Source organism: Procambarus clarkii, chromosome 25 (assembly GCF_040958095.1).
Source record: "Procambarus clarkii isolate CNS0578487 chromosome 25, FALCON_Pclarkii_2.0, whole genome shotgun sequence".
In the NCBI taxonomy this organism is placed as follows: Eukaryota; Metazoa; Arthropoda; class Malacostraca; order Decapoda; family Cambaridae; genus Procambarus; species Procambarus clarkii.
Genome location: NC_091174.1, coordinates 3,057,125 through 3,069,306, shown reverse-complemented (window position 1 = coordinate 3,069,306; position 12,182 = coordinate 3,057,125). Strand labels below are relative to the sequence as shown.

Below are 12,182 nucleotides of genomic sequence, written 5' to 3'. Positions count from 1 at the left end.
GGTCAAATGCGAAACTTTTACTGTACTAGGAGCCTATATGAGTTTGAATAATTATATATTTAATTCTACTGGGATCCTGTTGGCTACGTTCTCGACTCACACTCAGGGATCACGATTCGATTCACGTGCGGGACAAATGTTGTTGGGCACGTCTGTGATCACCTAATGCCTCTATATATGTTGATCTAGCAGCAATAGGTGCCCGGGAGTTAGGCAATTGTTGTGGCGTTGCATCCTGGTGAGGGTCTGACCTTGGGGGCAACCTTAATACCTGCCTAGAGTATATTGGCGCGTGTACTTGTACTGTGTACTCCCTTGTACAGGAAGTACACAAGTTTAGTAGGCGATGAGTCGCAATAACGTGGCTGAAGTATGTTGACCAGACCACACACTAGAAGGTGAAGGGACGACGACGACGTTTCGGTCCGTCCTGGACCATTCTCAAATCGATCATCGACTTGAGAATGGTCCAGGACGGACCGAAACGTCGTCGTCCCTTCACCTTCTAGTGTGTGGTCTGGTCAACAATGCTATGTTAGATACAGGTCAAGAAGTACGCATCAAAAGGCAGCTTCCTCCCTTAAGGTGTCAAGCAATTCCCCCTGACCTCTGACACCCAGACGTGACCCTGACATCATCACCACGGGTGAAGGTTTGGTTCACAAATTAGACACCTCGCCCACAGTAATCATTAACAGGAACTGACGCGTGTGTGCGTACATGTGTGACTATACATATATACGTGCGTACTCGTCTCTGAATAGCGCATACATACGTGTATCTTTATGCTTACTGAATTCTTGTTTAGAGTTGAGCTTCAACTCACAAACAAATCCACAAGGGCCGTGACGAGGATTCGAACCTACGTCTGTGAGCATCCCAGACGCTGCCTTAATCGACTGATTAACGCAGTTGATGAAGGCAGCTTGAACTCACAACTTTCCCTCAACTGATACAATGTTCCCGAGTGTAGTTGAAGCTACCATAGATATATGTGAAGCTGTGTATGGAGTCTAACTCTGAACCACGTCTTTGTAGCTGTGACTTATGTACGCTCATATGTGTGTGTATATATATATGTAAGTGAATGAATATACGCATGAGGACAGAGGCGCCTCCAGTCAGCAGAGATTGTGGTGGCCTTGCTACACGGGTCCCAGGCGGCCCTGGCCTTTCCAAGTAGCACGGGCTATGGTGAGCCCGTAGTTCTAACTTACGGCGCCTGTTGTCTTCTAAATGCTCCCTGGCCCTGCCTCTGGCCCTGCCTCTGGCCCTGCCTCTGGCCCAGCCCCTGGCCCTGGGACCGGCCAGGCACACCCCTGCTTCCCACCGGAACTCTGGCGGGAACTCCTGAAGTGACGGAATACACAACAACTTTCCAGTATTTAATATTACGAGCAGTGTGAGGGTTAAATGATATTTTAACGCTCCATAAAGCATATAACTTTCAATTCAAAATTGAATATTTATTTTGCTAACAATTTTGTTTAGTTAATATGGGTTCTTTGGGGCATATATCAAGAGGTTATATGAATATATGACCCATGCCAGACTGGTGTCACTGATGTGTTAATTGACCACAAGACCTGACTCATGACCTCATTAATGTGTACCACATTATTACAATGGTAACATTGCACCTGATGCCTCTTCTCACCCCCATTGTTGGCACCACTTACGACAGTCTTAGTGGCACATACAATGACTTATGACTAGTCTTACATGACCTTGCTTGGGGGGGGGGTCTGAACCTTTATCTAAGACGTGACCTGCCTTCTGACCCCATTCTTGATGTGGTGGTCTGGGGTCATGACCCCATTCTTGATGTGGTGGTCTGGGTCATGACCCCATTCTTGATGTGGTGGTCTGCCTCATGAGCAGACCACCACATCAATTATTCTTGATTAAATTATACTGTGTTGACACTTATAGCTGGAACTGGAACCTGATTGGTTATTCAGGTCCATGTCTTCTGTCCAGGCCTCCAATTACTGTCGTGTCTACACTGACAAAGTGAAGGTGCCCTGACGTCCCCTCCCCATCTTGTGCAGGATTCGAACCCGGGTCTTTTTGCATGACAGGTAAGTGGATGATGTATTACGTCACCTCTTGTACCAGCCACCAAGTGATTGTCGCCCATCTGAATTTTGCATACCTATGACCTATGACTTGTGACCCTCGTCTTGATCTGAAACGTTGATCTCTGTCTTGACTTAACACATGTGCCTTCTGAACTTATTTTTCAATTAATAAGTTATATATGACGAAAATTTTCACCTTTCATAAAAATTATTAAGTTTCACACACACACAAAGAGCCAGAGCTCAACCCCCGCAAGCACAACTAGGTGTGTATACACACACACACACACACACACACACACACACACACACACACACACACACACACACACACACATATATAAATACATAATCATTAATTCCGTCCACACAAACATAGGAGTTCGCATATGTTTGTGCGCCTATAACAGTAACAGATAATAGAACACACACTCCTGTCCTGTCCCAGCACCTGTATGATGTCCCAGCACCTGTATGATGTCCCAGCACCTGTATGATGTCCCAGCACCTGTATGATGTCCCAGCATCTGTATGATGTCCCAGCACCTGTATGATGTCCCAGCATCTGTATGATGTCCCAGCACCTGTATGATGTCCCAGCATCTGTATGATGTCCCAGCACCTGTATAATGTCCCAGCATCTGTATGATGTCCCAGCACCTGTATGATGTCCCAGCACCTGTATGATGTCCCAGCACCTGTATGATGTCCCAGCATCTGTATGATGTCCCAGCATCTGTATGATGTCCCAGCACCTGTATGATGTCCCAGCACTTGTATGATGTCCCAGCACCTGTATGATGTCCCAGCACCTGTATGATGTCCCAGCACCTGTATGATGTCCCAGCACTTGTATGATGTCCCAGCACCTGTATGATGTCCCAGCATCTGTATGATGTCCCAGCATCTGTATGATGTCCCAGCACCTGTATGATGTCCCAGCACTTGTATGATGTCCCAGCACCTGTATGATGTCCCAGCACCTGTATGATGTCCCAGCACTTGTATGATGTCCCAGCACCTGTATGATGTCCCAGCACCTGTATGATGTCCCAGCACCTGTATGATGTCCCAGCACCTGTATGATGTCCCAGCACTTGTATGATGTCCCAGCACCTGTATGATGTCCCAGCACCTGTATGATGTCCCAGCACCTGTATGATGTCCCAGCACCTGTATGATGTCCCAACACCTGTATGATGTCCCAGCACTTGTATGATGTCCCAGCACCTGTATGATGTCCCAGCACCTGTATGATGTCCCAGCACCTGTATGATGTCCCAGCACCTGTATGATGTCCCAGCACTTGTATGATGTCCCAGCACCTGTATGATGTCCCAGCACCTGTATGATGTCCCAGCACCTGTATGATGTCCCAGCACCTGTATGATGTCCCAGCACCTGTATGATGTCCCAGCACCTGTATGATGTCCCAGCACCTGCCTTCTGTAAGACTGACCAAAGTTACTACTGGCGGGAAGCGGAAATCCTTTGTGGCGCCTGGCAGGACCAGCCTCCAGGTCCTTCAGTGGGTCTGCCCCATCACTTGGTCTAACGACCCAGCGGGTTTTCTTCCTATTGGGGAGTGTTGTACATGCTGCTATGGCGGTGTGTCCACTCACAGGATGAGTGGCGCTGCCCAATACTGTCACTATGGCGGTGTGTCCACTCACAGGATGAGTGGCGCTGCCCAATACTGTCACTATGGCGGTGTGTCCACTCACAGGATGAGTGGCGCTGCCCAATACTGTCACTATGGCGGTGTGTCCACCCACAGGATGAGTGGCGCTGCCCAATACTGTCACTATGGCGGTGTGTCCACTCACAGGATGAGTGGCGCTGCCCAATACTGTCACTATGGCGGTGTGTCCACTCACAGGATGAGTGGCGCTGCCCAATACTGTCACTATGGCGGTGTGTCCACTCACAGGATGAGTGGCGCTGCCCAATACTGTCACTATGGCGGTGTGTCCACTCACAGGATGAGTGACGCTGCCCAATACTGTCACTATGGCGGTGTGTCCACTCACAGGATGAGTGGCGCTGCCCAATACTGTCACTATGGCGGTGTGTCCACTCACAGGATGAGTGGCGCTGCCCAATACTGTCACTATGGCGGTGTGTCCACTCACAGGATGAGTGGCGCTGCCCAATACTGTCACTATGGCGGTGTGTCCACCCACAGGATGAGTGGCGCTGCCCAATACTGTCACTATGGCGGTGTGTCCACTCACAGGATGAGTGGCGCTGCCCAATACTGTCACTATGGCGGTGTGTCCACTCACAGGATGAGTGGCGCTGCCCAATACTGTCACTATGGCGGTGTGTCCACTCACAGGATGAGTGGCGCTGCCCAATACTGTCACTATGGCGGTGTGTCCACTCACAGGATGAGTGACGCTGCCCAATACTGTCACTATGGCGGTGTGTCCACTCACAGGATGAGTGGCGCTGCCCAATACTGTCACTATGGCGGTGTGTCCACTCACAGGATGAGTGGCGCTGCCCAATACTGTCACTATGGCGGTGTGTCCACTCACAGGATGAGTGGCGCTGCCCAATACTGTCACTATGGCGGTGTGTCCACTCACAGGATGAGTGGCGCTGCCCAATACTGTCACTATGGCGGTGTGTCCACTCACAGGATGAGTGGCGCTGCCCAATACTGTCACTATGGCGGTGTGTCCACTCACAGGATGAGTGACGCTGCCCAATAAACTCGCCCCTCGGGGCAAAATTAAAAACAAAAACAAAATTAGTCTCCCACCTCACCCACAACAAACCCCCATGCGTCCCTAAGCGATGGGTCACCTTTACTAGCGAGCCCAGAATTTACTGGAAATGTGATCCAAAGCAAGAACAGATTAGACGTTGATGAACTGTCCAGGCGATCACTGGATAATTGAGACACTATACATGTACGTACTTATATGCGTGTGTGTGTGTTCACTTGTTATAGCGAAGTGTTCACTCTGTGAGTGTGGCTGGTGTTCACTCCCACGTCTAGGCTTGCCAGGTTCACGGTAAACACACAACATTCCCAACATGTAAACAGCATTTCCTGGACATGTCCACGTATCCAGCGACCATACAGACATCACTATTGAACATTTATCATGCTGGCAAGTCACTATAATGCTCAGAGTATGATTAAAGCCGCGCGACGTAGAGCTAAACATTCACTCAGTCTCTTTCCAATGACAACAGACCCGCAAGCCTCATCCAGCCCGCACAACACAACACTGTTACCGCCGCTCCTACGTGATCCTCGCCGCCACACCTGCACGGGGGGCTTCCTGGCCAAGTCTGGGTCAAGGGGTCAACGCCTAATGCCATCTCCGTGGGCGTGGGCGTGGGCGGGGAGGGTGGGAGCGAGGGAGAGACCGTCAGGACTGGCCGCCACCCAGCCGTCCACAGCACAGGTTAGGTAGGCTGCTGGGGGCGTCGCGCAGTGATCGATACTACCAGTCCTCGTCCGCCCTCCCTCCCCCACACGCTTGCTAGGATACCGCGCTCCCTACCTAGGACACGGCACCTCTTGCTAGGATACCGCACCCTCTGGCAAGGATATAGCACCCAATAGCTAGGATACCACGTCTCCTAACTAGGATATAGCACCCACTGCCTAGGATACCGCGTCCCTTAACTAGGATATAGCATCCACTGGCTAGGATACCGCGTCTCCTAACTAGGATATAGCGCCCATTGGCTAGGATACCACGTCTCCTGACTAGGATACCTCACCCACTGGCTAGGATACCCTGTTTCCCACCCAGGATATCACATCTACTTCCTAAGATATCATATGTTCATGCTAGGGACAAAGCGATCCTAAGATATCGCTTCTTCGCCTTAGTGTACCCAGCTCTCTATGAAATACTACCGTACCTCCTTGCTAAGGCAGAGCACCACTCCTGTGCCAGGTAAGTTACGGGCTCACCATAGCCCGTGCTACTGGAACTTCTTGTTCTGAGTAGCTGAATCTATAACAACAACAACAGCATCCCACATAATCACGGGAGACATCTCCCGTCACGCAGGGTGCAGTCGCACCTCCACAGATCTCCAGTATCAGCTCTTGATACTGGTAATGGCTCAAAAGGGCCACCACTGACGGGCTATTCATGCCCGTGCCACGTTTTGGCTGGCTTAATCTTCATCATCATCCCACATACTTACGGGCTCACCATAGCCCGTGCTACTGGAACTTCTTGTTCTAAGTAGCTGAATCTATAACAACAACATCCCACACATAGTAAAAGCTTTAACACATATATACATGTGTCTTCTTACTCAAGTTGCACTGAACACCGGAGGAACTCAACAGAAATACTAACATGTCAACACTCGGATGACGTTGCAGTCCTCATGCAATCTGGCACATCTGTGTATTTTTAGCAATTGCTGACCCATTGCTCAACAATGATGAAAAACGCGAACTGTGGGAGCGACGGTAAAGAGCCCAGACACCACCAGGTTGAACACTGCGCTGACTGACAGCTGGGACACCACCACCAGGTTGAACACTGCGCTGACTGACAGCTGGGTCACCACCACCAGGTTGAACACTGCGCTGACTGACAGCTGTGACACCACCACCAGGTTGAACACGGCGCTGATTGACAGCTGTGACACCACCACCAGGTTGAACACGGCGCTGACTGACAGCTGTGACACCACCACCAGGTTGAACACGGCGCTGACTGACAGCTGGGACACCAGCATCAGGCTTCACTTTGGTGTTGAACTTTGAACCTCTGGAGGGTTATTAGGGCCGCCACAAGACCCCACTCATCAACTAGCAAGTATACTTTAGCCACGAATCTAGTCCAGGACTAAGGTAAACTAAGTATACATACATCTAGAAGAGCATACATACATCTATAAGACCCGGTACACCTCTAGGCAAGCCATACTCCTGAAACGGTAGCACAGACAGTAACTATTTGAACCATAGTACCAATATACAGCATCGTGCACAGGCCGAGGAGCTGCAACCTTGCAAGACTTGAAGATGCACAGGCTTGAGAACTGAGACCTTGCAACAGCCGAGCCTCAGCTCAGCACCGCTGGTCACCACCTCTTAAGCCCGGCCTTGTAGGGTCTAGTTCTCTTTAACATCTTAAAGTCTGGAGGAACGACTTGAGCCTTACCTTCTCAGACAAGACCTACTCAAGGGCTAATGAAGTGGTCACATTCAGTCTTTCCCCTCATGCGCCGTCTCAATATTATGTTTCTTAAGTCTTAAACAACGGCTGAGTTGTTCCTTGCCCCCGTTATTATTGTCCAGTACGTGACCAGTCCAGACTACCTGCTCACTAGGGGGTACTACCAGCCCAGACTACCTGCTCACTAGGGGGTACTACCAGTCCAGACTACCTGCTCACTAGGGGGTACTACCAGCCCAGACTACCTGCTCACTAGGGGGTACTACCAGTCCAGACTACCTGCTCACTAGGGGGTACTACCAGCCCAGACTACCTGCTCACTAGGGGGTACTACCAGCCCAGACTACCTGCTCACTAGGGGGTACTACCAGTCCAGACTACCTGCTCACTAGGGGGTACTACCAGCCCAGACTACCTGCTCACTAGGGGGTACTACCAGCCCAGACTACCTGCTCACTAGGGGGTACTACCAGCCCTGACTACCTGCTCACTAGGGGGTACTACCAGCCCAGACTACCTGCTCACTAGGGGGGTACTACCAGCCCAGACTACCTGCTCACTAGGGGGTACTACCAGCCCTGACTACCTGCTCACTAGGGGGTACTACCAGCCCAGACTACCTGCTCACTAGGGGGGTACTACCAGCCCAGACTACCTGCTCACTAGGGGGTACTACCAGCCCCAGACTACCTGCTCACTAGGGGGTACTACCAGCCCAGACTACCTGCTCACGAAGCCACTCCTCATCAGTATCTCCACAAAAACTCATGAACCAGCAAACACCGTTCGACAAAGCTCTTTTTCTGACGATCAAAACCCATATATATCATTAGATTAGGATGTGTTAGGATAGCTTAAATAAGGTTTAAAATGCGTTGAGGAACTGTGTTGTGAAGGATGTGGCTTGTATCCTACCCCCCACATGTAGGTCAGGCAGGAACCCCACAAACAAGGACCACTTCGATAAAGAGCAAGGCGAAATCTGCCGCCTTACACGGCAGTCGAAGTGACCCAATAAATCACCTTGTCTTATGCGTCTCTGAGTCCTATCTTCATTAACTAATTACCGGAATAAACTGATTTACAGTGACATATAATATTCAAGCAATTAATCTCGTTATAAGCAAATTATATTCGTATCTTTCTAATGTAAATTATTGGCGATGTCATGTGTTCATTTGGGAGACATACGAGTGTAGTGTGTTTGTGTAGCCCATTGTGACACTCAGTGTTAGTTCCTACTACACTTCGTCAATGAGGACCGTGTCTCTTATTCCCCGTGTGTGTGTGTGTGTGTGTGTGTGTGTGTGTGTGTGTGTGTGTGTGTGTGTGTGTGTGTGTGTGTGTGTGTGTGTGTGTGTGTGTGTGTGTGCGCGTGTGTGTGTGTGTGCGAGCAGGTATGGAGAGTACAGGTGTGTGTGTGAAAGTCACCGGAGTAGTGGTTAGCGGTGGTCAAGGCTGCACTAAATTGCCGTTCTTGAAGTCCAGAGACAGATGTAATCTTTCCTAGACACATGTTCAGCAACACACGTGTTCAGCAACACACGTGTTCAACCACACACGTGTTCAGCCACACACGTGTTCAACCACACACCCGCTACGCCCCTCACCTTAGGCTACGAGTCAACACCCATTTACGCAGCTATTCACCAACTACTATACACCTCTTATCAGTCTTTGGAGGGTTTAGTTTACATATAATAAACTGTTTACCAGCCTCGACACTTATGAATTAGATGATGTTGTTGTTGTAAATAGCCTCCTGGTGCTTCGAGGCTCATAGGCTGTTTAATATATGTAAATGGTTTACATATATGTAAATCGTGATTGAGAAAAGATGTACAGGTTCATAAGTTGATGCGTAGATGCTTCCTGAATCCTGGCCCGAGTCTACACACTTGGTCTACTGTATACCTGGTATATTGTACATCTGATTTAATGTACACTTAGTTTAATGTACAAAACGTTTTCTGTTCACGTGGTCTACTGTAGAGGAAGTTTACTGTACAGCTGGCATGCTACATAAATGGTATACCTCACACACACACACACACACACACACACACACACACACACAAGGGGCCTCGTAGCCTGGTGGATAGCGCGCAGGATTCGTAATTCTGTGGCGCGGGTTCGATTCCCGCACGAGGCAGAAACAAATGAGCAAAGTTTCTTTCACCCTAAGTGCCCCTGTTACCTAGCAGTAAATAGGTACCTGGGAGTTAGTCAGCTGTCACGGGCTGCTTCCTGGTGTGTGTGTGGTGTAGAAGAAAAAAAAATATAGTAGTTAGTAAACAGTTGATTGACAGTTGAGAGACGGGCCGAAAGAGGCGGGGGCTCAACCCCCGTAAAAACACAACTACTAAACACACACACACACACACACACACACACACACACACACACACACACACACACACACACATGTCTCCTAAAGCCCACATCAAAAGGATAACATCGGCGGCGTATGTGAGGCTGGCTAACATCAGAACTGTCTTCAGAAACTTGTGTAAGGAATCTTTCAGAACCTTGTATACCACGTATGTAAGACCAATCCTGGAGTATGCGGCCATAGAGGGTGTGTGTGTGTGTCATTTGTTTTGCTTAATCTGCGAGTATTCGCCTTTCTAAGTACGGTCAACTTTTGATACTAAAATACTGATGTTTTAATTGTTTCTTAAAGAGATATGTCTATCTGTCAAGCGTTTGTCAATCAGTCAGTGAATGTTTACTGATGGCGTTTGGCGTCTGGTCACCACCAAGGGAGCCGGTCGGCCGAGCGGACAGCACACTGGACTTGTGATCCTGTGGTCCTGGGTTCGATCCCAGGCGCCGGCGAGAAACAATGGGCAGAGTTTCTTTCACCCTACGCCCCCTGTTACCTAGCAGTAAAATAGGTACCTGGGTGTTAGTCAGCTGTCACTGGCTGCTTCCTGGGGGTGGAGGCCTGGTCGAGGACCGGGCCGCGGGGACACTAAAGCTCCGAAATCATCTCAAGATAACCACTCCTACCAGTCATTATTTGCCTTAGGGGTAGTGTTGACTTAAAAGTGGAAGTTGTGTGGTAAGCTGAGACTACTTGAGGCAGTGTTGTGTGGTAAACTTACACTTCCCGAGTGACTGTGGTGTAGCTAGTAGGCATCCATCAGTCTCAGGAGACTATGTTGCAACCAGAGTTGCTCTCTGGTCGTCGGTCTGGAGTGGCCTCACCAGGCCAGGGTAGGTTGAGACGGGGGAGAAGCTGTTACCCATGCAGCAGGTGACTGGGTAACAGTGGTAACAGACTCACCCCGAGTTTCCCGGCTATCTGGTCCTAGTTCGCATCCTGTACAATAGTATCAGACCCATTGTCCCCCTTCAAAGTCTCCCACGAAGGTCGTGGGGTCCACGGTCCCCGGGTTTGGGACCCCCAAGCGCCAAAGGACCCCTCTATAAACCTAAGAACGAGTCTCATATCCCCCCCCCCCTGACAAGAGCTGTTACATTAAGATGAAAAGCTAAGACAAGTACCATTCCCGTATTGGAATACGTCAACATTCAGTTATGCAACGTTCAGTCATTCAACGTTCAGTTATGCAATTGCAGTTACAATTGTTACAAATGTTACAAATAATGTAACAATAACAAAACACAGAAATCACAATAGCCTGATGCATCATTAGTTTAATTGCATCAACTCAATCGATTAAGGCAGCGTCTGGGATGGTCTCGGACGTAGGTTCGAGCCCTCGTCACGGCCCTTGTAGGGATTTGTACACTAATAAGATATAAACAACGGGAATTATTGGTCCAACGCAGCATACCACACAGACGCCGCCTCAAACATCAAAGGCTGATATTAAGGCAAGAAGTGTGTGGTAACGAGGCCTGGCCAAGGTGAGAGGAGACCTCGGGGCCGCTACACAAGTGGCCACACACAACACACACACCTTCCAGTGGTCACAACACACAACATTACAACACACACACCTTCCAGTGGTCACAACACACAACATTACACACAACACACAACCTTCCAGTGGTCACAACACACAACCTTACAACACAACACAAATACTATAAAGTCACTGTGACGATAATCTCCTTCAAGAGATTGAGCCTGCTCTTCCCTCCAAAAATACGTCGCTACAAATATATAAAACTACTATGGAAGAAATATCCAACAACGACAACAACATCTCCAAGGTTCGCCAGAGAGCAAAACGTATGCAGCCAGGAACACCTGCTCCACCTCAAACCGCCAAACTACCTGTCTTGTCGCCTGCTCCTCGCTGATTGGCTGCGGGGTCCAGCTGCAACTGCACTCCACCCACCATACTACTTGATGTCTGGGGCCGCCACGACCTCAGTCTTCAGAATATTCCGTGCTTTCGACAAGTTAACACGTCTCGTTGGTAGACTAAGCCCCAGGCTTACGTGTACTAAGAGAAGTGATAGCTTGAAGCCAATATTCCGGCACCTATTTACTTTATTTGCCATAAACTTGTTATTTGCTCACTTGTCTTAACGTAACTTTTCATTTTGCCATTTGATTATTCTTATTACTTTGATTGATTTTATTATACGAATTTGTATGTCCATTTTATTCATGTTTTGCTTTCTTTAACGTAATTAAATTTCATTGTTAAAATTTACTTGTGTTTTGTGTGTCTTCTCCTTACCTTACCACAGACGAAGTTCCAGATTTTCTATTTTTTTTATTTCTATGTGACGAGGCCATACCCCTAGCTTTGAACAGCCGAACACCAACGCGTTACCGTCATATCACCCACATATGCGCAAGTGACGAGCATCTGCGCAGCCTTCACTACACACACACACACACACACACACACACACACACACACCAACGACAGTAGGGAAGGTTATCTTGAGATGATTTCGGGGCTTTTTAGTGTCCCCGCGGACACGGGGGGTCCCGTGTCCCGTGTTT

At 49.0% G+C, this 12,182-nt stretch overlaps 2 protein-coding genes across 5 annotated transcripts in view; one reads left to right on the top strand and one right to left on the bottom strand.

Moving 5' to 3' along the window:
• LOC138349497 (uncharacterized) overlaps positions 1–12,182 on the top strand; it is a 691,637-nt gene that overhangs the window by 2,673 nt on the left and 676,782 nt on the right. The gene's annotated exons all lie outside the window — the stretch shown is intronic.
• Positions 1–12,182, bottom strand: part of LOC123756416 (dentin sialophosphoprotein) — a 170,538-nt gene that overhangs the window by 93,075 nt on the left and 65,281 nt on the right. Inside the window, exon 1 of one of the 4 annotated variants that reach the window (XM_069331168.1) lies at positions 5,362–5,491. The exons of 1 other annotated variant lie outside the window; for it this stretch is intronic. The gene's annotated coding sequence lies outside the window, so the exon portion shown is untranslated. 2 more of the 4 variants (XM_045739555.2, XM_069331160.1) reach the window with 2 other exon arrangements.